We start from the raw sequence: 26819 nt of genomic DNA on the forward strand, positions 1-26819 counted from the left end.
GGCCAAAAGTGGATTTTGTGAAAGTCAACATAGTTTCAAAGATTTTCTTCAAAAAACTGGCTCAGGGCAGTTGATTTCATTGTTTCATGATGTTTTCATTAGAACCTGATGCGTACCCACCTTTACTGGTTTAATGTAGCCTTTTATGTTCTTAAAATACGTTTCAGGCTTGGAAGAGGCCAAAAGTGGATTTTGTGAAAGTCAACATAGTTTCAAGGATGTTCTTCAAAAAACTGGCTCAGGGCAGTTGATTTCATTGTTTCATGATGTTTTCATTAGAACCTGATGCGTACCCACCTTTACTGGTTTAATGTAGCCTTTTATGTTGTTAAAATACGTTTCATGCTTGAAAGAGGCCAAAAGTGGATTTTGTGAAAGTAAACAGAGTTTCAAAAAACTGGCTTAGGGCAGTGGATTTCACTGTTTCATGATGTTTTCATTACAACCTGCTTACCCACCTTTACTGGTTTACGGTACATTCTCAGCCTTTTATGCTCTTAAAATACGTTTCAGGCTTGGAAGAGGCCAAAAGTGGATTTTGTGAAAGTCAACATAGTTTCAAGGATGTTCTTTAAAAAACTGGCTCAGGGCAGTTGATTTCATTGTTTCATGATGTTTTCATAAGAACCTGATGCGTACCTTTACTGGTTTAATGTAGCCTTTGATGTTCTTAAAATACATTTCAGGCTTGGAAGAGGCCAAAAGTGGATTTTGTGAAAGTCAACATAGTTTCAAAGATGTTCTTCAAAAAACTGGCTCAGGGCAGTTCAGTTTCATGATGTTTTCATTAGAACCTGATGATTACCCACCTTTACTGGTTTACGGTACATTCTCAGCCTTTTCTGCTCTTAAAATACGTTTCAGACTTGGAAGAGGCCAAAAGTGGATTTTGTGAAAGTCAACATAGTTTCAAAGATTTTCTTCAAAAAACTGGCTCAGGGCAGTTGATTTCACTCTTTCATGATGTTTTCATTACAACATGCTTACCCACCTTTACTGGTTTAATGTAGCCTTTTATGTTCTTAAAATACGTTTCAGGCTTGGAAGAGGCCAAAAGTGGATTTTGTGAAAGTCAACATAGTTTCAAGGATGTTCTTCAAAAAACTGGCTCAGGGCAGTTGATTTCATTGTTTCATGATGTTTTCATTAGAACCTGATGCGTACCCACCTTTACTGGTTTAATGTAGCCTTTTATGTTGTTAAAATACGTTTCATGCTTGAAAGAGGCCAAAAGTGGATTTTGTGAAAGTAAACAGAGTTTCAAAAAACTGGCTTAGGGCAGTGGATTTCACTGTTTCATGATGTTTTCATTACAACCTGCTTACCCACCTTTACTGGTTTACGGTACATTCTCAGCCTTTTATGCTCTTAAAATACGTTTCAGGCTTGGAAGAGGCCAAAAGTGGATTTTGTGAAAGTCAACATAGTTTCAAGGATGTTCTTTAAAAAACTGGCTCAGGGCAGTTGATTTCATTGTTTCATGATGTTTTCATTCGAACCTGATGCGTACCTTTACTGGTTTAATGTAGCCTTTGATGTTCTTAAAATACATTTCAGGCTTGGAAGAGGCCAAAAGTGGATTTTGTGAAAGTCAACATAGTTTCAAAGATTTTCTTCAAAAAACTGGCTCAGGGCAGTTGATTTCACTCTTTCATGATGTTTTCATTACAACCTGCTTACCCACCTTTACTGGTTTACGGTACAGTCTCAGCCTTTTCTGCTCTTAAAATACATTTCAGACTTGGAAGAGGCCAAAAGTGGATTTTGTGAAAGTCAACATAGTTTCAAGGATGTTCTTCAAAAAACTGGCTCAGGGCAGTTGATTTCATTGTTTCATGATGTTTTCATTAGAACCTGATGCGTACCCACCTTTACTGGTTTAATGTAGCCTTTTATGTTGTTAAAATACGTTTCATGCTTGAAAGAGGCCAAAAGTGGATTTTGTGAAAGTCAACATAGTTTCAAAGATGTTCTTCAAATAACTGGCACAGGGCAGTTGATTTCATTGTTTCATGATGTTTTCATTAGAACCTGATGCGTACCCACCTTTACTGGTTTAATGTAGCCTTTTATGTTGTTAAATTACGTTTCATGCTTGAAAGAGGCCAAAAGTGGATTTTGTGAAAGTCAACATAGTTTCAAAGATGTTCTTCAAATAACTGGCACAGGGCAGTTGATTTCATTGTTTCATGATGTTTTCATTAGAACCTGATGCGTACCCACCTTTACTGGTTTAATGTAGCCTTTTATGTTGTTAAATTACGTTTCATGCTTGAAAGAGGCCAAAAGTGGATTTTGTGAAAGTAAACAGAGTTTCAAAAAACTGGCTTAGGGCAGTGGATTTCACTGTTTCATGATGTTTTCATTAGAACCTGATGATTACCCACCTTTACTGGTTTACGGTACATTCTCAGCCTTTTCTGCTCTTAAAATACATTTCAGACTTGGAAGAGGCCAAAAGTGGATTTTGTGAAAGTAAACATAGTTTCAGAAAACTGGCTCAGGGCAGTTGATTTCACTGTTTCATGATGTTTTCATTACAACCTGCTTACCCACCTTTACTGGTTTACGGTACATTCTCAGCCTTTTATGCTCTTAAAATACGTTTCAGGCTTGGAAAAGGCCAAAAGTGGATTTTGTGAAAGTAAACATAGTGTCAAAAAACTGGCTCAGGTCAGTTGATTTCACTGTTTCATGATGTTTTCATTAGAACCTGATGCGTACCTTTACTGGTTTAATGTAGCCTTTTATGTTCTTAAAATACATTTCAGGCTTGGAAGAAAAGAAAAAAAGTGGATTTTGTGACAGTCAAAATACATTCAAAGGTTTTCTTCAAAAAACTGGCTCAGGGCAGTTCAGTTTCATGATGTTTTCATTAGAACCTGATGATGGTTTACGGTACATTCTCAGCCTTTTATGCTCTTAAAATACGTTTCAGGCTTGGAAAAGGCCAAAAGTGGATTTTGTGAAAGTAAACATAGTTTCAAGGATGTTCTTCAAAACACTGGCTCAGGGCAGTTGATTTCATTGTTTCATGATGTTTTCATTAGAACCTGATGCGTACCTTTACTGGTTTAATGTAGCCTTTTATGTTCTTAAAATACATTTCAGGCTTGGAAGAGGCCAAAAGTGGATTTTGTGAAAGTCAACATAGTTTCAAAGATTTTCTTCAAAAAACTGGCTCAGGGCAGTTGATTTCACTCTTTCATGATGTTTTCATTACAACATGCTTACCCACCTTTACTGGTTTAATGTAGCCTTTTCTGCTCTTAAATTACGTTGCAGGCTTGGAAGAGGCCAAAAGTGGATTTTGTGAAAAAAACATAGTTTCAAAGATTTTCTTCAAAAAACTTCCTCAAGACAGTTGATTTCACAGTCTGATGTCATGTTCATGAATATCTGCAGCTTTCAGCACTTTCCTGCCTAGAGATGCATTTTCACTTTTTATGCTCTTAAAAGACGTTTCAGGCAGAGAGGAGGCCAAAAGTTGATTTTGTGAAAGTAAACATAGTTTCAAAGATTTTCTTCAAAAAACTACGTCAGCACAGTTGATTTAACAGTCTGATGTCATGTTCATGAATATCTGCAGCTTTCAGCACTTTCCTGCCTAGAGATGCATTTTCACTTTTTATGCTCTTAAAAGACGTTTCAGGCAGAGAGGAGGCCAAAAGTTGATTTTGTGAAAGTAAGCATAGTTTCAAAGATTTTCTTCAAAAAACTACGTCAGCACAGTTGATTTCACAGTCTGATGTCATGTTCATGAATATCTGCAGCTTTCAGCACTTTCCTGCCTAGAGATGCATTTTCACTTTTTATGCTCTTAAAAGACGTTTCAGGCAGAGAGGAGGCCAAAAGTTGATTTTGTGAAAGTAAGCATAGTTTCAAAGATTTTCTTCAAAAAAATTCATCAACACAGTTGATTTCACAGTCTGATGTCATGTTCATGAATATCTGCAGCTTTCAGCACTTTCCTGCCTAGAGATGCATTTTCACTTTTTATGCTCTTAAAAGACGTTTCAGGCAGAGAGGAGGCCAAAAGTTGATTTTGTGAAAGTAAGCATAGTTTCAAAGATTTTCTTCAAAAAAATTCATCAACACAATTGATTTCACAGTCTGATGTCATGTTCATGAATATCTGCAGCTTTCAGCACTTTCCTGCCTAGAGATGCATTTTCACTTTTTATGCTCTTAAAAGACGTTTCAGGCAGAGAGGAGGCCAAAAGTTGATTTTGTGAAAGTAAGCATAGTTTCAAAGATTTTCTTCAAAAAACTTCCTCAAGACAGTTGATTTCACAGTCTGATGTCATGTTCATGAATATCTGCAGCTTTCAGCACTTTCCTGCCTAGAGATGCATTTTCACTTTTTATGCTCTTAAAAGACGTTTCAGGCAGAGAGGAGGCCAAAAGTTGATTTTGTGAAAGTAAGCATAGTTTCAAAGATTTTCTTCAAAAAACTTCCTCAAGACAGTTGATTTCACAGTCTGATGTCATGTTCATGAATATCTGCAGCTTTCAGCACTTTCCTGCCTAGAGATGCATTTTCACTTTTTATGCTCTTAAAAGACGTTTCAGGCAGAGAGGAGGCCAAAAGTTGATTTTGTGAAAGTAAGCATAGTTTCAAAGATTTTCTTCAAAAAACTTCCTCAAGACAGTTGATTTCACAGTCTGATGTCATGTTCATGAATATCTGCAGCTTTCAGCACTTTCCTGCCTAGAGATGCATTTTCACTTTTTATGCTCTTAAAAGACGTTTCAGGCAGAGAGGAGGCCAAAAGTTGATTTTGTGAAAGTAAGCATAGTTTCAAAGATTTTCTTCAAAAAAATTCATCAACACAGTTGATTTCACAGTCTGATGTCATGTTCATGAATATCTGCAGCTTTCAGCACTTTCCTGCCTAGAGATGCATTTTCACTTTTTATGCTCTTAAAAGACGTTTCAGGCAGAGAGGAGGCCAAAAGTTGATTTTGTGAAAGTAAGCATAGTTTCAAAGATTTTCTTCAAAAAAATTCATCAACACAATTGATTTCACAGTCTGATGTCATGTTCATGAATATCTGCAGCTTTCAGCACTTTCCTGCCTAGAGATGCATTTTCACTTTTTATGCTCTTAAAAGACGTTTCAGGCAGACAGGAGGCCAAAAGTTGATTTTGTGAAAGTAAGCATAGTTTCAAAGATTTTCTTCAAAAAACTACGTCAGAACAGTTGATTTAACAGTCTGATGTCATGTTCATGAATATCTGCAGCTTTCAGCACTTTCCTGCCTAGAGATGCATTTTCACTTTTTATGCTCTTAAAAGACGTTTCAGGCAGAGAGGAGGCCAAAAGTTGATTTTCTGAAAGTAAGCATAGTTTCAAAGATTTTCTTCAAAAAACTACGTCAGCACAGTTGATTTCACAGTCTGATGTCATGTTCATGAATATCTGCAGCTTTCAGCACTTTCCTGCCTAGAGATGCATTTTCACTTTTTATGCTCTTAAAAGACGTTTCAGGTAGACAGGAGGCCAAAAGTTGATTTTGTGAAAGTAAGCATAGTTTCAAAGATTTTCTTCAAAAAACTACGTCAGAACAGTTGATTTAACAGTCTGATGTCATGTTCATGAATATCTGCAGCTTTCAGCACTTTCCTGCCTAGAGATGCATTTTCACTTTTTATGCTCTTAAAAGACGTTTCAGGCAGAGAGGAGGCCAAAAGTTGATTTTGTGAAAGTAAGCATAGTTTCAAAGATTTTCTTCAAAAAACTTCCTCAAGACAGTTGATTTCACAATCTGATGTCATGTTCATGAATATCTGCAGCTTTCAGCACTTTGCTGGCTAGCCCTTGTGTTGTCCTCCCGATTGCCATACACTTGTTGTCCTCTGGGGTCAAAAATGACCCCACCTGGTTTGACTGTTTTTAAAGCATATAGTATAAATTGTCAATCAATTCTGTTTTACACCTTTAGTCTTACTTCAGTCCAACACCTTCGTTTTGGAATTTAGGCCCAATAGACCTTGTTTACATAATAGTATACCCTGTTTTTGAGTGAAAATACAATGAAACAATGAATTATTTTGACTTTATATTATTTTTGACTGTTTGACTTATCACAGAGAGGTATATATCAAAGTTTAGTGAGGATGCTGTTCTTGAATCATTTGAATTTTTTTAATGGCAGCAAATAATAACACCTGTTGTCCTCTGGCGTCAAAAATGACCCCGTCTGGTTTGACTGTTTATAAAGTATAAATTATCACCCTGTCCTGTGTTGTCCTGTGTTCTCTGTTTAAAAGAATATAATTGATGACGTGAATGTGTATTGAACTAGTTCTAGTTCAATACTAGTTGAACTAGTTGAAGTTGTGTTTTCAACTTTTTAGTCAACTTTATTCCAACTCATTACTGACATAAAACATGTCAACATTCATTTCCAAAACATTTAACTTTTCAAAACTAACTTTTCAGAAAAAAACAGTCTGAATGTGAATGTGTGCCTGTATCGTACATCAGATGCATGCAAGGCAGGTTGTAATGGCATGACTTTTGCAGATGTATGCATTGCATTTTTGGCACGTTTGTGTTGTTTTGAGATCACTCTGGCACAATTGGCACCTTCCCCTTTTGCATGGAGGGGCAGCTGGGCGAGGGGGAGCTGCTGCAGAGGTAGAGCTGGAGTAGAGCTGCTGGATAGACATAACCATTCTGGCAGCGGCTGGCGTGCGGGGAATAACCTGTCAAGTCAAGTCAAACTTTATTATAACAAATCACAGTACAAATACAAATAGTTCAAATTGTGAGGTCACTACAGAAGGAAGAGCAACATAATGCTGACCATGCGTCGCTTGATGTGAGGTATCACCAGTTGTCGCCCAAGCTCCTCCATGAACAGTCTCCTCCTGTTGGACTTCCCCTGATTCCAGGCTGGCTTGATCTCAGACCACAGGACAAATGAGTTGTATGCAGACACGTCGAGAATGTTGAAGAAGACAACGAGGGGCCAACGGGCTGTCTTCCTTTTGCACGTGTACACACTGTAACCTGAAACAAAAGAAACAACCAACAAATATTCAGAAATGTAGGTTTATTTTCCTACATACAAATTCAATGCATTATCCTTTCCATATATAATATTATAAATATTATGAATAATAAATGTGCATTACCTTGTCAAGGTTATCGACACCCCCTTTGTTGTGATTGTAATCTTCGATGATTTTTGGCCTTTTGTCATCCCTGTTGCTCACAGCAGCATCCCGATGCAGAGTGCTCATCAGAAGAACATTTCTCTGTTTTTTGGGGTGATAGGACACCAGAGCATGGGTCTCGGTGAAGGCAAACTTCGATGAGAACAGAGCCCTGTCCGTTTTTGACACCAGTGCAGGGGGAAGCTCAGGCTTATTCCTCCGTACTGTTCCCATCATGTACAGCTTTCTTTTCAGCAGCTGCAGGCCAAGGGCATGTGAAGTGAAGAAGTTGTCACAGGTGATCGTTTTCCCCTGGAGACCTCCTGTCATGTCAAGGACAACTCGCATGCCCTGATTTTTTTCTGACTGCGCACCAGCAGGTTTGCCAGTGTATATTTGCATGTTCCATGCATAGCTGGACCTGGCATCGCATGCTGCCCATATTTTGATCCCATATTTCCCTGGTTTACTCGGGATGTACTGTTTGAATGGACAGCGACCTCTGAAGGGGACCAGGCGCTCATCCACAGTCACATTTGTGCCTGGATCGTACATCAATGGCAGGAGAGACACCCACTTGTCCCATACGTCTCGAATGTGAGCAAGTTTGTCTCGTGCACGGCGGTCTTCTCTTGTGTCTTTATCATCAAATCGAATCACTCTTGAGATTTTATGAAACATCTTGAGTGTCATGGTAGCACGGAAAATTGCCCTACCAGACTCGGCATGCCATAAACTAGATGTAGCTTCTTTACTGGATCGGTACACGCCTGCGAGAATCAACAAACCCACATATGCCTGCAGGTCCATTCGATCCATCTTTCTCCACTTGTTGCCATACACACGTCGCCCCTCCTTGTTTGTCATGTTCAGCACCACCTCTTCAATAGGCTTGGGCAGAAACAGGTCAAAAGTGGACTTTATGTCATCAATACGAGACCTTGCATATGCGGTTGGACCATGGTGGCTTGTCTCTCTCTCTGCTCTCTCGACTGTCAACATGCGTCGTCTGTCACTGGGAGGGATGGAAGACCAGATCATTTTTTCATCCTTTGACTGGAAATATTCTTCTTCATCATAAGTGCAGTCCTCCACTTCTGACACTTCTTCCATTTCAGCTTCAGATTTTACCTCATCAGTTGATTCTTCCTCTTCATCATAATAAGTGCAGTTCTCCACTTCTGACACTTCTTCCATTTCAGCTTCAGATTCTACCTCATCATGGTCATCATTTTCCTTCACTTCATGCCCTTCTTCCATTTCAGCGGGCGATGTGGGGGCTTCTTCAGAGGAAGTAGTAGCATGTGGTCTGTAGGTTGGATCCATCGCCTCATCATTATTTTCCGTCTCTTCTGACCCTGAATCGTCCTCATCAGTTGATTCTTCCTCCTCATTATGTTCAGCATTGTCCTCCTGGTTATTCTTTTCCACATCATAGTTCAAAATTACCTCACAAGCCTCCTGTGCAGTATAGCGCTTCTGCCTCCTCATTGTGCTGCCTGTCTCTCTCTAAAATGTGAAATGCCCCAACACCTGTGAGAAAAGACCTATTTTTTTATTGTCATAACCATTGCTTGACCCCACACATCAAACATCCAAGATCAAAGATGTTTTGGAAAGCAGTATGGTGTGACAACTTGCCTCATTGAGCCACTTTGTGCTGCGGGGTCTTTTTGACCCCAGAGGACAACAGAAGTTATTCAATTCAATAAATCACCGTTAATTCAATCAAATTACCTCAAATTTATTTTAATCATGAAGAGCATAGTATCGAACGCCCCCCATTATTTTCAGACCATTTGATGAATAAAAAACATATTTTGACAGCAAAATATTTCTTCAGGACAACACAAGGGCTAGAGATGCATTTTCACTTTTTATGCTCTTAAAAGACGTTTCAAGCAGAGAGGAGGCCAAAAGTGGATTGTGTGAAAGCAAACAGTTTCAAAGATTTTCTTCAAAAAAGTGGATTTTGTGAAAGTAAACATAGTTTCAAAGATTTTCTTCTAAAAAGTGGATTTTGTGAAAGTAAACATAGTTTCAAAGGTTTTCTTCAAAAAACTGGCTCAGGACAGTTGATTTCACAGTTTCATGATGTTTTCATTAGAAGCTGATGCTTACACATCTTTACTGGTTTACGGTACATTCTCAGCCTTTTATGCTCTTAAAAGACGTTTCAGGCTTGGAAGAGGCCAAAAGTGGATTTTGTGAAAGTCAACATAGTTTCAAAAAACTGGCTTAGGGCAGTGGATTTCACTGTTTCATGATGTTTTCATTACAACCTGCTTACCCATCTTTTCTGGTTTACGGTACATTCTCAGCCTTTTATGCTCTTAAAATACGTTTCAGGCTTGGAAGAGGCCAAAAGTGGATTTTGTGAAAGTCAACATAGTTTCAAGGATGTTCTTTAAAAAACTGGCTTAGGGCAGTTGATTTCACTGTTTCATGATGTTTTCGATAGAAACTGATTCTTACACACCTTTATTGGTTCACGGTACATTCTTAGCCTTTTATGCTCTTAAAATATGTTTCAGGCTTGGAAGAAAAAAAAAAGTGGATTTAGTGACAATCAAAATACTTTCAAAGGTTTTCTTCAAAAAACTGGCTCAGGGCAGTTCAGTTTCATGATGTTTTCATTAGAACCTGATGATTACCCACCGTTACTGGTTTACGGTACATTCTCAGCCTTTTATCCTCTTAAAATACGTTTCAGGCTTGGAAGAGGCCAAAAGTGGATTTTGTGAAAGTCAACATAGTTTCAGAAAACTGGCTCAGGGCAGTTGATTTCACTGTTTCATGATGTTTTCATTAGAACCTGATGCGTACCCACCTTTACTGGTTTAATGTAGCCTTTTATGTTGTTAAAATACGTTTCAGCCTTGGAAGAGGCCAAAAGTGGATGTTGTGAAAGTCAACATAGTTTCAGAAAACTGGCTCAGGGCAGTTGATTTCACTGTTTCATGATGTTTTTATTACAACCTGCTTACCCACCTTTACTGGTTTACGGTACATTCTAAGCCTTTTATGCTCTTAAAATACGTTTCAAGCTTGGAAGAGGCCAAAAGTGCATTTTCTGAGAGTCAACATAGTTTCAAAAAACTGGCTTAGGGCAGTTGATTTCACTGTTTCATGATGTTTTCGATAGAAACTGATTCTTACCCACCTTCACTGGTTTACGGTACATTCTCAGCCTTTTCTGCTCTTAAAATACGTTTCAGGCTTGGAAGAGGCCAAAAGTGGATTTTGTGAAAGTAAACATAGTTTCAGAAAACTGGCTCAGGGCAGTTGATTTCACTGTTTCATGATGTTTTCATTACAACCTGCTTACCCACCTTTACTGGTTTACGGTACATTCTCAGCCTTTTATGCTCTTAAAATACGTTTCAGGCTTGGAAAAGGCCAAAAGTGGATTTTGTGAAAGTAAACATAGTTTCAAGGATGTTCTTCAAAACACTGGCTCAGGGCAATTGATTTCATTGTTTCATGATGTTTTCATTAGAACCTGATGCGTACCTACCTTTACTGGTAGCCTTTTATGTTGTTAAAATACGTTTCAGGCTTGAAAGAGGCCAAAAGTGGATTTTCTGAAAGTCAACACAGTTTCAAAGATTTTCTTCAAAAAAGTGGATTTTGTGAAAGTAAACATAGTTTCAAAAAACTGGCTTAGGGCAGTGGATTTCACTGTTTCATGATGTTTTCATAACAACCTGCTTACCCATCTTTTCTGGTTTATGGTACATTCTCAGCCTTTTCTGCTCTTAAAATACGTTTGAGGCTTGGAAAAGGCCAAAAGTGGATTTTGTGAAAGTAAACATAGTTTCAAGGATGTTCTTCAAAACACTGGCTCAGGGCAGTTGATTTCATTGTTTCATGATGTTTTCATTAGAACCTGATGCGTACCTACCTTTACTGGTTTAATGTAGCCTTTTATGTTGTTAAAATACGTTTCAGGCTTGAAAGAGGCCAAAAGTGGATTTTGTGAAAGTAAACATAGTTTTAAAAAACTGGCTTAGGGCAGTGCATTTCACTGTTTCATGATGTTTTCATTACAACCTGCTCACCCACCTTTACTGGTTTACGGTATATTCTCAGCCTTTTCTGCTGAATACGTTTCAGGCTTGGAAAAGGCCAAAAGTGGATTTTGTGAAAGTAAACATAGTTTCAAGGATGTTCTTCAAAAAACTGGCTCAGGGCAGTTCAGTTTCATGATGTTTTCATTAGAACCTGATGATTACCCACCTTTACTGGTTTACGGTATATTCTCAGCCTTTTCTGCTCTTAAAATACGTTTGAGGCTTGGAAAAGGCCAAAAGTGGATTTTGTGAAAGTAAACATAGTTTCAAGGATGTTCTTCAAAACACTGGCTCAGGGCAGTTGATTTCATTGTTTCATGATGTTTTCATTAGAACCTGATGCGTACCTACCTTTACTGGTTTAATGTAGCCTTTTATGTTGTTAAAATACGTTTCAGGCTTGAAAGAGGCCAAAAGTGGATTTTGTGAAAGTAAACATAGTTTTAAAAAACTGGCTTAGGGCAGTGCATTTCACTCTTTCATGATGTTTTCATTACAACCTGCTTACCCAACTTTACTGGTTTACGGTACATTCTCAGCCTTTTATGCTCTTAAAATACGTTTCAAGCTTGGAAGAGGCCAAAAGTGGATTTTGTGAAAGTCAACATAGTTTCAGAAAACTGGCTCAGGGCAGTTGATTTCACTGTTTCATTACAACCTGCTTACCCACCTTTACTGGTTTACGGTACATTCTAAGCCTTTTATGCTCTTAAAATACGTTTCAAGCTTGGAAGAGGCCAAAAGTGGATTTTGTGAAAGTAAACATAGTTTCAAGGATGTTCTTCAAAACACTGGCTCAGGGCAGTTGATTTCATTGTTTCATGATGTTTTCATTACAACCTGCTCACCCACCTTTACTGGTTTACGGTATATTCTCAGCCTTTTCTGCTCTTAAAATACGTTTCAGGCTTGGAAAAGGCCAAAAGTGGATTTTGTGAAAGTCAACATAGTTTCAGAAAACTGGCTCAGGGCAGTTGATTTCACTGTTTCATGATGTTTTCATTACAACCTGCTCACCCACCTTTACTGGTTTACGGTATATTCTCAGCCTTTTCTGCTGAATACGTTTCAGGCTTGGAAAAGGCCAAAAGTGGATTTTGTGAAAGTCAACATAGTTTCAGAAAACTGGCTCAGGGCAGTTGATTTCACTGTTTCATTACAACCTGCTTACCCACCTTTACTGGTTTACGGTACATTCTAAGCCTTTTATGCTCTTAAAATACGTTTCAAGCTTGGAAGAGGCCAAAAGTGGATTTTGTGAAAGTAAACATAGTTTCAAGGATGTTCTTCAAAACACTGGCTCAGGGCAGTTGATTTCATTGTTTCATGATGTTTTCATTACAACCTGCTCACCCACCTTTACTGGTTTACGGTATATTCTCAGCCTTTTCTGCTCTTAAAATACGTTTCAGGCTTGGAAAAGGCCAAAAGTGGATTTTGTGAAAGTCAACATAGTTTCAGAAAACTGGCTCAGGGCAGTTGATTTCACTGTTTCATGATGTTTTCATTACAACCTGCTCACCCACCTTTACTGGTTTACGGTATATTCTCAGCCTTTTATGCTCTTAAAATATGTTTCAGGCTTGGAAGAAAAAAAAAAGTGGATTTAGTGACAATTAAAATACTTTCAAAGGTTTTCTTCAAAAAACTGGCTCAGGGCAGTTCAGTTTCATGATGTTTTCATTAGAACCTGATGATTACCCACCGTTACTGGTTTACGGTACATTCTCAGCCTTTTATGCTCTTAAAATACGTTTCAGGCTTGGAAGAGGCCAAAAGTGGATTTTGTGAAAGTCAACATAGTTTCAAGGATGTTCTTCAAAAAACTGGCTCAGGGCAGTTGATTTCATTGTTTCATGATGTTTTCATTAGAACCTGATGCGTAGCCACCTTTACTGGTTTAATGTAGCCTTTTATGCTCTTAAAATACGTTTCAGGCTTGGAAGAGGCCAAAAGTGGATTTTGTGAAAGTAAACATAGTTTCAAAAAACTGGCTTAGGGCAGTGGATTTCACTGTTTCATGATGTTTTCATAACAACCTGCTTACCCATCTTTTCTGGTTTATGGTACATTCTCAGCCTTTTCTGCTCTTAAAATACGTTTGAGGCTTGGAAAAGGCCAAAAGTGGATTTTGTGAAAGTAAACATAGTTTCAAGGATGTTCTTCAAAACACTGGCTCAGGGCAGTTGATTTCATTGTTTCATGATGTTTTCATTAGAACCTGATGCGTACCTACCTTTACTGGTTTAATGTAGCCTTTTATGTTGTTAAAATACGTTTCAGGCTTGAAAGAGGCCAAAAGTGGATTTTGTGAAAGTAAACATAGTTTTAAAAAACTGGCTTAGGGCAGTGCATTTCACTGTTTCATGATGTTTTCATTACAACCTGCTCACCCACCTTTACTGGTTTACGGTATATTCTCAGCCTTTTCTGCTGAATACGTTTCAGGCTTGGAAAAGGCCAAAAGTGGATTTTGTGAAAGTAAACATAGTTTCAAGGATGTTCTTCAAAAAACTGGCTCAGGGCAGTTCAGTTTCATGATGTTTTCATTAGAACCTGATGATTACCCACCTTTACTGGTTTACGGTATATTCTCAGCCTTTTCTGCTCTTAAAATACGTTTGAGGCTTGGAAAAGGCCAAAAGTGGATTTTGTGAAAGTAAACATAGTTTCAAGGATGTTCTTCAAAACACTGGCTCAGGGCAGTTGATTTCATTGTTTCATGATGTTTTCATTAGAACCTGATGCGTACCTACCTTTACTGGTTTAATGTAGCCTTTTATGTTGTTAAAATACGTTTCAGGCTTGAAAGAGGCCAAAAGTGGATTTTGTGAAAGTAAACATAGTTTTAAAAAACTGGCTTAGGGCAGTGCATTTCACTCTTTCATGATGTTTTCATTACAACCTGCTTACCCAACTTTACTGGTTTACGGTACATTCTCAGCCTTTTATGCTCTTAAAATACGTTTCAAGCTTGGAAGAGGCCAAAAGTGGATTTTGTGAAAGTCAACATAGTTTCAGAAAACTGGCTCAGGGCAGTTGATTTCACTGTTTCATTACAACCTGCTTACCCACCTTTACTGGTTTACGGTACATTCTAAGCCTTTTATGCTCTTAAAATACGTTTCAAGCTTGGAAGAGGCCAAAAGTGGATTTTGTGAAAGTAAACATAGTTTCAAGGATGTTCTTCAAAACACTGGCTCAGGGCAGTTGATTTCATTGTTTCATGATGTTTTCATTACAACCTGCTCACCCACCTTTACTGGTTTACGGTATATTCTCAGCCTTTTCTGCTCTTAAAATACGTTTCAGGCTTGGAAAAGGCCAAAAGTGGATTTTGTGAAAGTCAACATAGTTTCAGAAAACTGGCTCAGGGCAGTTGATTTCACTGTTTCATGATGTTTTCATTACAACCTGCTCACCCACCTTTACTGGTTTACGGTATATTCTCAGCCTTTTATGCTCTTAAAATATGTTTCAGGCTTGGAAGAAAAAAAAAAGTGGATTTAGTGACAATTAAAATACTTTCAAAGGTTTTCTTCAAAAAACTGGCTCAGGGCAGTTCAGTTTCATGATGTTTTCATTAGAACCTGATGATTACCCACCGTTACTGGTTTACGGTACATTCTCAGCCTTTTATGCTCTTAAAATACGTTTCAGGCTTGGAAGAGGCCAAAAGTGGATTTTGTGAAAGTCAACATAGTTTCAAGGATGTTCTTCAAAAAACTGGCTCAGGGCAGTTGATTTCATTGTTTCATGATGTTTTCATTAGAACCTGATGCGTAGCCACCTTTACTGGTTTAATGTAGCCTTTTATGCTCTTAAAATACGTTTCAGGCTTGGAAGAGGCCAAAAGTGGATTTTGTGAAAGTAAACATAGTTTCAAAAAACTGGCTTAGGGCAGTGGATTTCACTATTTCATGATGTTTTCATAACAACCTGCTTACCCATCTTTTCTGGTTTACGGTACATTCTCAGCCTTTTATGGTCTTAAAATACGTTTCAGGCTTGGAAGAGGCCAAAAGTGGATTTTGTGAAAGTCAACATAGTTTCAAGGATGTTCTTTAAAAAACTGGCTCAGGGCAGTTGATTTCACTGTTTCATGATGTTTTCATTACAACCTGCTCACCCACCTTTACTGGTTTACGGTATATTCTCAGCCTTTTCTGCTGAATACGTTTCAGGCTTGGAAAAGGCCAAAAGTGGATTTTGTGAAAGTAAACATAGTTTCAAGGATGTTCTTCAAAAAACTGGCTCAGGGCAGTTCAGTTTCATGATGTTTTCATTAGAACCTGATGATTACCCCCCTTTACTGGTTTACGGTATATTCTCAGCCTTTTCTGCTCTTAAAATACGTTTGAGGCTTGGAAAAGGCCAAAAGTGGATTTTGTGAAAGTAAACATAGTTTCAAGGATGTTCTTCAAAACACTGGCTCAGGGCAGTTGATTTCATTGTTTCATGATGTTTTCATTAGAACCTGATGCGTACCTACCTTTACTGGTTTAATGTAGCCTTTTATGTTGTTAAAATACGTTTCAGGCTTGAAAGAGGCCAAAAGTGGATTTTGTGAAAGTCAACATAGTTTCAGAAAACTGGCTCAGGGCAGTTGATTTCACTGTTTCATGATGTTTTCATTACAACCTGCTCACCCACCTTTACTGGTTTACGGTATATTCTCAGCCTTTTCTGCTGAATACGTTTCAGGCTTGGAAAAGGCCAAAAGTGGATTTTGTGAAAGTCAACATAGTTTCAGAAAACTGGCTCAGGGCAGTTGATTTCACTGTTTCATTACAACCTGCTTACCCACCTTTACTGGTTTACGGTACATTCTAAGCCTTTTATGCTCTTAAAATACGTTTCAAGCTTGGAAGAGGCCAAAAGTGGATTTTGTGAAAGTAAACATAGTTTCAAGGATGTTCTTCAAAACACTGGCTCAGGGCAGTTGATTTCATTGTTTCATGATGTTTTCATTACAACCTGCTCACCCACCTTTACTGGTTTACGTTATATTCTCAGCCTTTTCTGCTCTTAAAATACGTTTCAGGCTTGGAAAAGGCCAAAAGTGGATTTTGTGAAAGTCAACATAGTTTCAGAAAACTGGCTCAGGGCAGTTGATTTCACTGTTTCATGATGTTTTCATTACAACCTGCTCACCCACCTTTACTGGTTTACGGTATATTCTCAGCCTTTTATGCTCTTAAAATATGTTTCAGGCTTGGAAGAAAAAAAAAAGTGGATTTAGTGACAATTAAAATACTTTCAAAGGTTTTCTTCAAAAAACTGGCTCAGGGCAGTTCAGTTTCATGATGTTTTCATTAGAACCTGATGATTACCCACCGTTACTGGTTTACGGTACATTCTCAGCCTTTTATGCTCTTAAAATACGTTTCAGGCTTGGAAGAGGCCAAAAGTGGATTTTGTGAAAGTCAACATAGTTTCAAGGATGTTCTTCAAAAAACTGGCTCAGGGCAGTTGATTTCATTGTTTCATGATGTTTTCATTAGAACCTGATGCGTAGCCACCTTTACTGGTTTAATGTAGCCTTTTATGCTCTTAAAATACGTTTCAGGCTTGGAAGAGGCCAAAAGTGGATTTTGTGAAAGTAAACATAGTTTCAAAAAACTGGCTTAGGGCAGTGGATTTCACTATTTCATGATGTTTTCATAACAACCTGCTTACCCATCTTTTCTGGTTTACGGTACATTCTCAGCCTTTTATGGTCTTAAAATACGTTTCAGGCTTGGAAGAGGCCAAAAGTGGATTTTGTGAAAGTCAACATAGTTTCAAGGATGTTCTTTAAAAAACTGGCTCAGGGCAGTTGATTTCACTGTTTCATGATGTTTTCATTAGAACCTGCTCACCCACCTTTACTGGTTTACGGTATATTCTCAGCCTTTTCTGCTGAATACGTTTCAGGCTTGGAAAAGGCCAAAAGTGGATTTTGTGAAAGTAAACATAGTTTCAAGGATGTTCTTCAAAAAACTGGCTCAGGGCAGTTGATTTCATTGTTTCATGATGTTTTCATTAGAACCTGATGCGTACCTACCTTTACTGGTTTAATGTAGCCTTTTATGTTGTTAAAATACGTTTCAGGCTTGAAAGAGGCCAAAAGTGGATTTTGTGAAAGTAAACATAGTTTTAAAAAACTGGCTTAGGGCAGTGCATTTCACTCTTTCATGATGTTTTCATTACAACCTGCTTACCCAACTTTACTGGTTTACGGTACATTCTCAGCCTTTTATGCTCTTAAAATACGTTTCAAGCTTGGAAGAGGCCAAAAGTGGATTTTGTGAAAGTCAACATAGTTTCAGAAAACTGGCTCAGGGCAGTTGATTTCACTGTTTCATTACAACCTGCTTACCCACCTTTACTGGTTTACGGTACATTCTAAGCCTTTTATGCTCTTAAAATACGTTTCAAGCTTGGAAGAGGCCAAAAGTGCATTTTCTGAAAGTCAACATAGTTTCAAAAAACTGGCTTAGGACAGTTGATTTCACTGTTTCATGATGTTTTCGAAAGAAACTGATTCTTACCCACCTTTACTGGTTTACGGTACATTCTCAGCCTTTTCTGCTCTTAAAATACGTTTCAGGCTTGGAAGAGGCCAAAAGTGGATTTTGTGAAAGTCAACATAGTTTCAGAAAACTGGCTCAGGGCAGTTGATTTCACTGTTTCATGATGTTTTCATTACAACCTGCTCACCCACCTTTACTGGTTTACGGTATATTCTCAGCCTTTTCTGCTGAATACGTTTCAGGCTTGGAAAAGGCCAAAAGTGGATTTTGTGAAAGTAAACATAGTTTCAAGGATGTTCTTCAAAAAACTGGCTCAGGGCAGTTCAGTTTCATGATGTTTTCATTAGAACCTGATGATTACCCACCTTTACTGGTTTACGGTATATTCTCAGCCTTTTCTGCTCTTAAAATACGTTTGAGGCTTGGAAAAGGCCAAAAGTGGATTTTGTGAAAGTAAACATAGTTTCAAGGATGTTCTTCAAAACACTGGCTCAGGGCAGTTGATTTCATTGTTTCATGATGTTTTCATTAGAACCTGATGCGTACCTACCTTTACTGGTTTAATGTAGCCTTTTATGTTGTTAAAATACGTTTCAGGCTTGAAAGAGGCCAAAAGTGGATTTTGTGAAAGTAAACATAGTTTTAAAAAACTGTCTTAGGGCAGTGCATTTCACTCTTTCGTGATATTTTCATTACAACCTGCTTACCCACCTTTACTGGTTTACGGTACATTCTAAGCCTTTTATGCTCTTAAAATACGTTTCAAGCTTGGAAGAGGCCAAAAGTGCATTTTCTGAAAGTCAACATAGTTTCAAAAAACTGGCTTAGGGCAGTGGATTTCACTGTTTCATGATGTTTTCATAACAACCTGCTTACCCATCTTTTCTGGTTTACGGTACATTCTCAGCCTTTTATGCTCTTAAAATACGTTTCAGGCTTGGAAGAGGCCAAAAGTGGATTTTGTGAAAGTCAACATAGTTTCAAGGATGTTCTTTAAAAAACTGGCTCAGGGCACTTGATTTCACTGTTTCATGATGTTTTCATTACAACCTGCTCACCCACCTTTACTGGTTTACGGTACATTCTCAGCCTTTTCTGCTCTTAAAATACGTTTCAGGCTTGGAAAAGGCCAAAAGTGGATTTTGTGAAAGTAAACATAGTTTCAAGGATGTTCTTCAAAACACTGGCTCAGGGCAGTTGATTTCATTGTTTCATGATGTTTTCATTAGAACCTGATGCGTACCTTTACTGGTTTAATGTAGCCTTTGATGTTCTTAAAATATATTTCAGGCTTGGAAGAGGCCAAAAGTGGATTTTGTGAAAGTCAACATAGTTTCAAAGATGTTCTTCAAAAAACTGGCTCAGGGCAGTTGATTTCACTCTTTCATGATGTTTTCATTACAACATGCTTACCCACCTTTACTGGTTTAATGTAGCCTTTTATGTTCTTAAAATACGTTTCAGGCTTGGAAGAGGCCAAAAGTGGATTTTGTGAAAGTCAACATAGTTTCAAGGATGTTCTTCAAAAAACTGGCTCAGGGCAGTTCAGTTTCATGATGTTTACATTAGAACCTGATGATTACCCACCTTTACTGGTTTACGGTACATTCTCAGCCTTTTCTGCTCTTAAAATACGTTTCAGGCTTGGAAATGGCCAAAAGTGGATTTTGTGAAAGTAAACAGAGTTTCAAAAAACTGGCTTAGGGCAGTGGATTTCACTGTTTCATGATGTTTTCATTACAACCTGCTTACCCACCTTTACTGGTTTACGGTACATTCTCAGCCTTTTATGCTCTTAAAATACGTTTCAGGCTTGGAAGAGGCCAAAAGTGGATTTTTTCAAAGTCAACATAGTTTCAAGGATGTTCTTTAAAAAACTGGCTCAGGGCAGTTGATTTCATTGTTTCATGATGTTTTCATTAGAACCTGATACGTACCCACCTTTACTGGTTTAATGTAGCCTTTTATGTTCTTAAAATACATTTCAGCCTTGAAAGAGGCCAAAAGTGGATTTTGTGAAAGTAAACATAGTTTCAAGGATGTTCTTTAAAAAACTGGCTCAGGGCAGTTGATTTCATTGTTTCATGATGTTTTCATTAGAACCTGATGTGTACCCACCTTTACTGGTTTAATGTAGCCTTTTATGCTCTTAAAATATGTTTCAGGCTTGGAAGAAAAAAAAAAAGTGGATTTTGTGACAGTCAAAATACTTTCAAAGGTTTTCATCAAAAAACTGGCTCAGGGCAGTTCAGTTTCATGATGTTTTCATTAGAACCTGATGATTACCCACCTTTACTGGTTTACGGTACATTCTCAGCCTTTTCTGCTCTTAAAATACATTTCAGACTTGGAAGAGGCCAAAAGTGGATTTTGTGAAAGTCAACATAGTTTCAAGGATGTTCTTCAAAAAACTGGCTCAGGGCAGTTGATTTCATTGTTTCATGATGTTTTCATTAGAACCTGATGCGTACCCACCTTTACTGGTTTAATGTAGCCTTTTATGCTCTTAAAATATGTTTCAGGCTTGGAAGAAAAAAAAAAAGTGGATTTTGTGACAGTCAAAATACTTTCAAAGGTTTTCATCAAAAAACTGGCTCAGGGCAGTTCAGTTTCATGATGTTTTCATTAGAACCTGATGCGTACCCACCTTTACTGGTTTAATGTAGCCTTTTATGTTGTTAAAATACGTTTCATGCTTGAAAGAGGCCAAAAGTGGATTTTGTGAAAGTAAACAGAGTTTCAAAAAACTGGCTTAGGGCAGTGGATTTCACTGTTTCATGATGTTTTCATTACAACCTGCTTACCCACCTTTACTGGTTTACGGTACATTCTCAGCCTTTTATGCTCTTAAAATACGTTTCAGGCTTGGAAGAGGCCAAAAGTGGATTTTGTGAAAGTCAACATAGTTTCAAGGATGTTCTTTAAAAAACTGGCTCAGGGCAGTTGATTTCATTGTTTCATGATGTTTTCATTAGAACCTGATGCGTACCCACCTTTACTGGTTTAATGTAGCCTTTTATGTTGTTAAAATACGTTTCATGCTTGAAAGAGGCCAAAAGTGGATTTTGTGAAAGTAAACAGAGTTTCAAAAAACTGGCTTAGGGCAGTGGATTTCACTGTTTCATGATGTTTTCATTACAGCCTGCTTACCCACCTTTACTGGTTTACGGTACATTCTCAGCCTTTTATGCTCTTAAAATACGTTTCAGGCTTGGAAGAGGCCAAAAGTGGATTTTGTGAAAGTCAACATAGTTTCAAGGATGTTCTTTAAAAAACTGGCTCAGGGCAGTTGATTTCATTGTTTCATGATGTTTTCATTAGAACCTGATGCGTACCTTTACTGGTTTAATGTAGCCTTTGATGTTCTTAAAATACATTTCAGGCTTGGAAGAGGCCAAAAGTGGATTTTGTGAAAGTCAACATAGTTTCAAAGATTTTCTTCAAAAAACTGGCTCAGGGCAGTTGATTTCACTCTTTCATGATGTTTTCATTACAACCTGCTTACCCACCTTTACTGGTTTACGGTACATTCTCAGCCTTTTATGCTCTTAAAATACGTTTCAGGCTTGGAAGAGGCCAAAAGTGGATTTTGTGAAAGTCAACATAGTTTCAAGGATGTTCTTTAAAAAACTGGCTCAGGGCAGTTGATTTCATTGTTTCATGATGTTTTCATTAGAACCTGATGCGTACCCACCTTTACTGGTTTAATGTAGCCTTTTATGCTCTTAAAATATGTTTCAGGCTTGGAAAAAGAAAAAAAAGTGGATTTTGTGACAGTCAAAATACTTTCAACGGTTTTCATCAAAAAACTGGCTCAGGGCAGTTCAGTTTCATGATGTTTTCATTAGAACCTGATGATTACCCACCTTTACTGGTTTACGGTACATTCTCAGCCTTTTCTGCTCTTAAAATACATTTCAGACTTGGAAGAGGCCAAAAGTGGATTTTGTGAAAGTAAACATAGTTTCAGAAAACTGGCTCAGGGCAGTTGATTTCACTGTTTCATGATGTTTTCATTACAACCTGCTTACCCACCTTTACTGGTTTACGGTACATTCTCAGCCTTTTATGCTCTTAAAATACGTTTCAGGCTTGGAAAAGGCCAAAAGTGGATTTTGTGAAAGTAAACATAGTTTCAAGGATGTTCTTCAAAACACTGGCTCAGGGCAGTTGATTTCATTGTTTCATGATGTTTTCATTAGAACCTGATGCGTACCTTTACTGGTTTAATGTAGCCTTTGATGTTCTTAAAATACATTTCAGGCTTGGAAGAGGCCAAAAGTGGATTTTGTGAAAAAAACATAGTTTCAAAGATTTTCTTCAAAAAACTGGCTCAGGGCAGTTGATTTCACTCTTTCATGATGTTTTCATTACAACCTGCTTACCCACCTTTACTGGTTTACGGTACATTCTCAGCCTTTTCTGCTCTTAAAATACGTTTCAGGCTTGGAAAAGGCCAAAAGTGGATTTTGTGAAAGTCAACATAGTGTCAAAAAACTGGCTCAGGTCAGTTGATTTCACTGTTTCATGATGTTTTCGATAGAAACTGATTCTTACACACCTTTATTGGTTTACGGTACATTCTTAGCCTTTTATGCTCTTAAAATACATTTCAGGCTTGGAAGAAAAGAAAAAAAGTGGATTTTGTGACAGTCAAAATACATTCAAAGGTTTTCTTCAAAAAACTGGCTCAGGGCAGTTCAGTTTCATGATGTTTTCATTAGAACCTGATGCGTACCTTTACTGGTTTAATGTAGCCTTTTATGTTCTTAAAATACATTTCAGGCTTGGAAGAGGCCAAAAGTGGATTTTGTGAAAAAAACATAGTTTCAAAGATTTTCTTCAAAAAACTGGCTCAGGGCAGTTGATTTCACTCTTTCATGATGTTTTCATTACAACATGCTTACCCACCTTTACTGGTTTAATGTAGCCTTTTCTGCTCTTAAATTACGTTGCAGGCTTGGAAGAGGCCAAAAGTGGATTTTGTGAAAAAAACATAGTTTCAAAGATTTTCTTCAAAAAACTTCCTCAAGACAGTTGATTTCACAGTCTGATGTCATGTTCATGAATATCTGCAGCTTTCAGCACTTTCCTGCCTAGAGATGCATTTTCACTTTTTATGCTCTTAAAAGACGTTTCAGGCAGAGAGGAGGCCAAAAGTTGATTTTGTGAAAGTAAGCATAGTTTCAAAGATTTTCTTCAAAAAAATACGTCAGCACAGTTGATTTCACAGTCTGATGTCATGTTCATGAATATCTGCAGATTTCAGCACTTTCCTGCCTAGAGATGCATTTTCACTTTTTATGCTCTTTAAAGACGTTTCAGGCAGAGAGGAGGCCAAAAGTTGATTTTGTGAAAGTAAGCATAGTTTCAAAGATTTTCTTCAAAAAACTTCCTCAAGACAGTTGATTTCACAGTCTGATGTCATGTTCATGAATATCTGCAGCTTTCAGCACTTTCCTGCCTAGAGATGCATTTTCACTTTTTATGCTCTTAAAAGACGTTTCAGGCAGAGAGGAGGCCAAAAGTTGATTTTGTGAAAGTAAACATAGTTTCAAAGATTTTTGTGCAGTATAGCGCTTCTGCCTCCTCATTGTGCTGCCTGTCTCTCTCTAAAATGTGAAATGCCCCAACACCTGTGAGAAAAGACCTATTTTTTTATTGTCATAACCATTGCTTGACCCCACACATCAAACATCCAAGATCAAAGATGTTTTGGAAAGCAGTATGGTGTGACAACTTGCCTCATTGAGCCACTTTGTGCTGCGGGGTCTTTTTGACCCCAGAGGACAACAGAAGTTATTCAATTCAATAAATCACCGTTAATTCAATCAAATTACCTCAAATTAATTTTAATCATGAAGAGCATAGTATCGAACGCCCCCCATTATTTTCAGACCATTTGATGAATAAAAAACATATTTTGACAGCAAAATATTTCTTCAGGACAACACAAGGGCTAGAGATGCATTTTCACTTTGTATGCTCTTAAAAGACATTTCAAGCAGAGAGGAGGCCAAAAGTGGATTGTGTGAAAGCAAACAGTTTCAAAGATTTTCTTCAAAAAAGTGGATTTTGTTAAAGTAAACATAGTTTCAAAGATTTTCTTCTAAAAAGTGGATTTTGTGAAAGTAAACAGTTTAAAAGATTTTCCTCAAAAAAGTGGATTTTGTGAAAGTAAACATAGTTTCAAGGATGTTCTTCAAAAAACTGGCTCAGGGCAGTTCAGTTTCATGATGTTTTCATTAGAACCTGATGATTACCCACCTTTACTGATTTACGGTACATTCTCAGCCTTTTATGCTCTTAAAATACGTTTCAGGCTTGGAAGAGGCCAAAAGTGCATTTTCTGAAAGTCAACATAGTTTCAAAAAACTGGCTTAGGGCAGTTGATTTCACTGTTTCATGATGTTTTCGATAGAAACTGATTCTAACCCACCTTTACTGGTTTACGGTACATTCTCAGCCTTTTCTGCTCTTAAAATACGTTTCAGGCTTGGAAGAGGCCAAAAGTGGATTTTGTGAAAGTAAACATAGTTTCAAGGATGTTCTTCAAAACACTGGCTCAGGGCAGTTGATTTCATTGTTTCATGATGTTTTCATTAGAACCTGATGCGTACCCACCTTTACTGGTTTAATGTAGCCTTTTATGTTGTTAAAATACGTTTCAGGCTTGAAAGAGGCCAAAAGTGGATTTTGTGAAAGTCAACATAGTTTCAGAAAACTGGCTCAGGGCAGTTGATTTCACTGTTTCATGATGTTTTCATTACAACCTGCTCACCCACCTTTACTGGTTTACGGTATATTCTCAGCCTTTTCTGCTGAATACGTTTCAGGCTTGGAAAAGGCCAAAAGTGGATTTTGTGAAAGTAAACATAGTTTCAAGGATGTTCTTCAAAACACTGGCTCAGGGCAGTTGATTTCATTGTTTCATGATGTTTTCATTAGAACCTGATGCGTACCTACCTTTACTGGTTTAATGTAGCCTTTTATGTTGTTAAAATACGTTTCAGGCTTGAAAGAGGCCAAAAGTGGATTTTGTGAAAGTAAACATAGTTTTAAAAAACTGGCTTAGGGCAGTGCATTTCACTCTTTCATGATGTTTTCATTACAACCTGCTCACCCACCTTTACTGGTTTACGGTACATTCTCAGCCTTTTATGCTCTTAAAATACGTTTCAAGCTTGGAAGAGGCCAAAAGTGGATTTTGTGAAAGTCAACATAGTTTCAGAAAACTAGCTCAGGGCAGTTGATTTTACTGTTTCATTACAACCTGCTTACCCACCTTTACTGGTTTACGGTACATTATCAGCCTTTTATGCTCTTAAAATACGTTTCAAGCTTGGAAGAGGCCAAAAGTGCATTTTCTGAGAGTCAACATAGTTTCAAGGATGTTCTTTAAAAAACTGGCTCAGGGCAGTTGATTTCACTGTTTCATGATGTTTTCATTACAACCTGCTCACCCACCTTTACTGGTTTACGGTATATTCTCAGCCTTTTCTGCTGAATACGTTTCAGGCTTGGAAAAGGCCAAAAGTGGATTTTGTGAAAGTAAACATAGTTTCAAGGATGTTCTTCAAAAAACTGGCTCAGGGCAGTTCAGTTTCATGATGTTTTCATTAGAACCTGATGATTACCCACCTTTACTGGTTTACGGTATATTCTCAGCCTTTTCTGCTCTTCAAATACGTTTGAGGCTTGGAAAAGGCCAAAAGTGGATTTTGTGAAAGTAAACATAGTTTCAAGGATGTTCTTCAAAACACTGGCTCAGGGCAGTTGATTTCATTGTTTCATGATGTTTTCATTAGAACCTGATGCGTACCCACCTTTACTGGTTTAATGTAGCCTTTTATGTTGTTAAAATACGTTTCAGGCTTGAAAGAGGCCAAAAGTGGATTTTGTGAAAGTCAACATAGTTTCAGAAAACTGGCTCAGGGCAGTTGATTTCACTGTTTCATGATGTTTTCATTACAACCTGCTCACCCACCTTTACTGGTTTACGGTATATTCTCAGCCTTTTCTGCTGAATACGTTTCAGGCTTGGAAAAGGCCAAAAGTGGATTTTGTGAAAGTAAACATAGTTTCAAAAATGTTCTTCAAAAAACTGGCTCAGGGCAGTTCAGTTTCATGATGTTTTCATTAGAACCTGATGATTACCCACCTTTACTGGTTTACGGTATATTCTCAGCCTTTTCTGCTGAATACGTTTCAGGCTTGGAAAAGGCCAAAAGTGGATTTTGTGAAAGTAAACATAGTTTCAAGGATGTTCTTCAAAACACTGGCTCAGGGCAGTTGATTTCATTGTTTCATGATGTTTTCATTAGAACCTGATGCGTACCTACCTTTACTGGTTTAATGTAGCCTTTTATGTTGTTAAAATACGTTTCAGGCTTGAAAGAGGCCAAAAGTGGATTTTGTGAAAGTAAACATAGTTTTAAAAAACTGGCTTAGGGCAGTGCATTTCACTCTTTCATGATGTTTTCATTACAACCTGCTTACCCACCTTTACTGGTTTACGGTACATTCTCAGCCTTTTATGCTCTTAAAATACGTTTCAAGCTTGGAAGAGGCCAAAAGTGCATTTTCTGAGAGTCAACATAGTTTCAAGGATGTTCTTTAAAAAACTGGCTCAGGGCAGTTGATTTCACTGTTTCATGATGTTTTCATTACAACCTGCTCACCCACCTTTACTGGTTTACGGTATATTCTCAGCCTTTTCTGCTGAATACGTTTCAGGCTTGGAAAAGGCCAAAAGTGGATTTTGTGAAAGTAAACATAGTTTCAAGGATGTTCTTCAAAAAACTGGCTCAGGGCAGTTCAGTTTCATGATGTTTTCATTAGAACCTGATGATTACCCACCTTTACTGGTTTACGGTATATTCTCAGCCTTTTCTGCTCTTCAAATACGTTTGAGGCTTGGAAAAGGCCAAAAGTGGATTTTGTGAAAGTAAACATAGTTTCAAGGATGTTCTTCAAAACACTGGCTCAGGGCAGTTGATTTCATTGTTTCATGATGTTTTCATTAGAACCTGATGCGTACCTACCTTTACTGGTTTAATGTAGCCT

This window comes from Anarhichas minor, unplaced genomic scaffold (genome assembly GCF_050575085.1).
Source record: "Anarhichas minor isolate MPS153535 unplaced genomic scaffold, ASM5057508v1 ptg000036l, whole genome shotgun sequence".
Taxonomy (NCBI): Eukaryota; Metazoa; Chordata; class Actinopteri; order Perciformes; family Anarhichadidae; genus Anarhichas; species Anarhichas minor.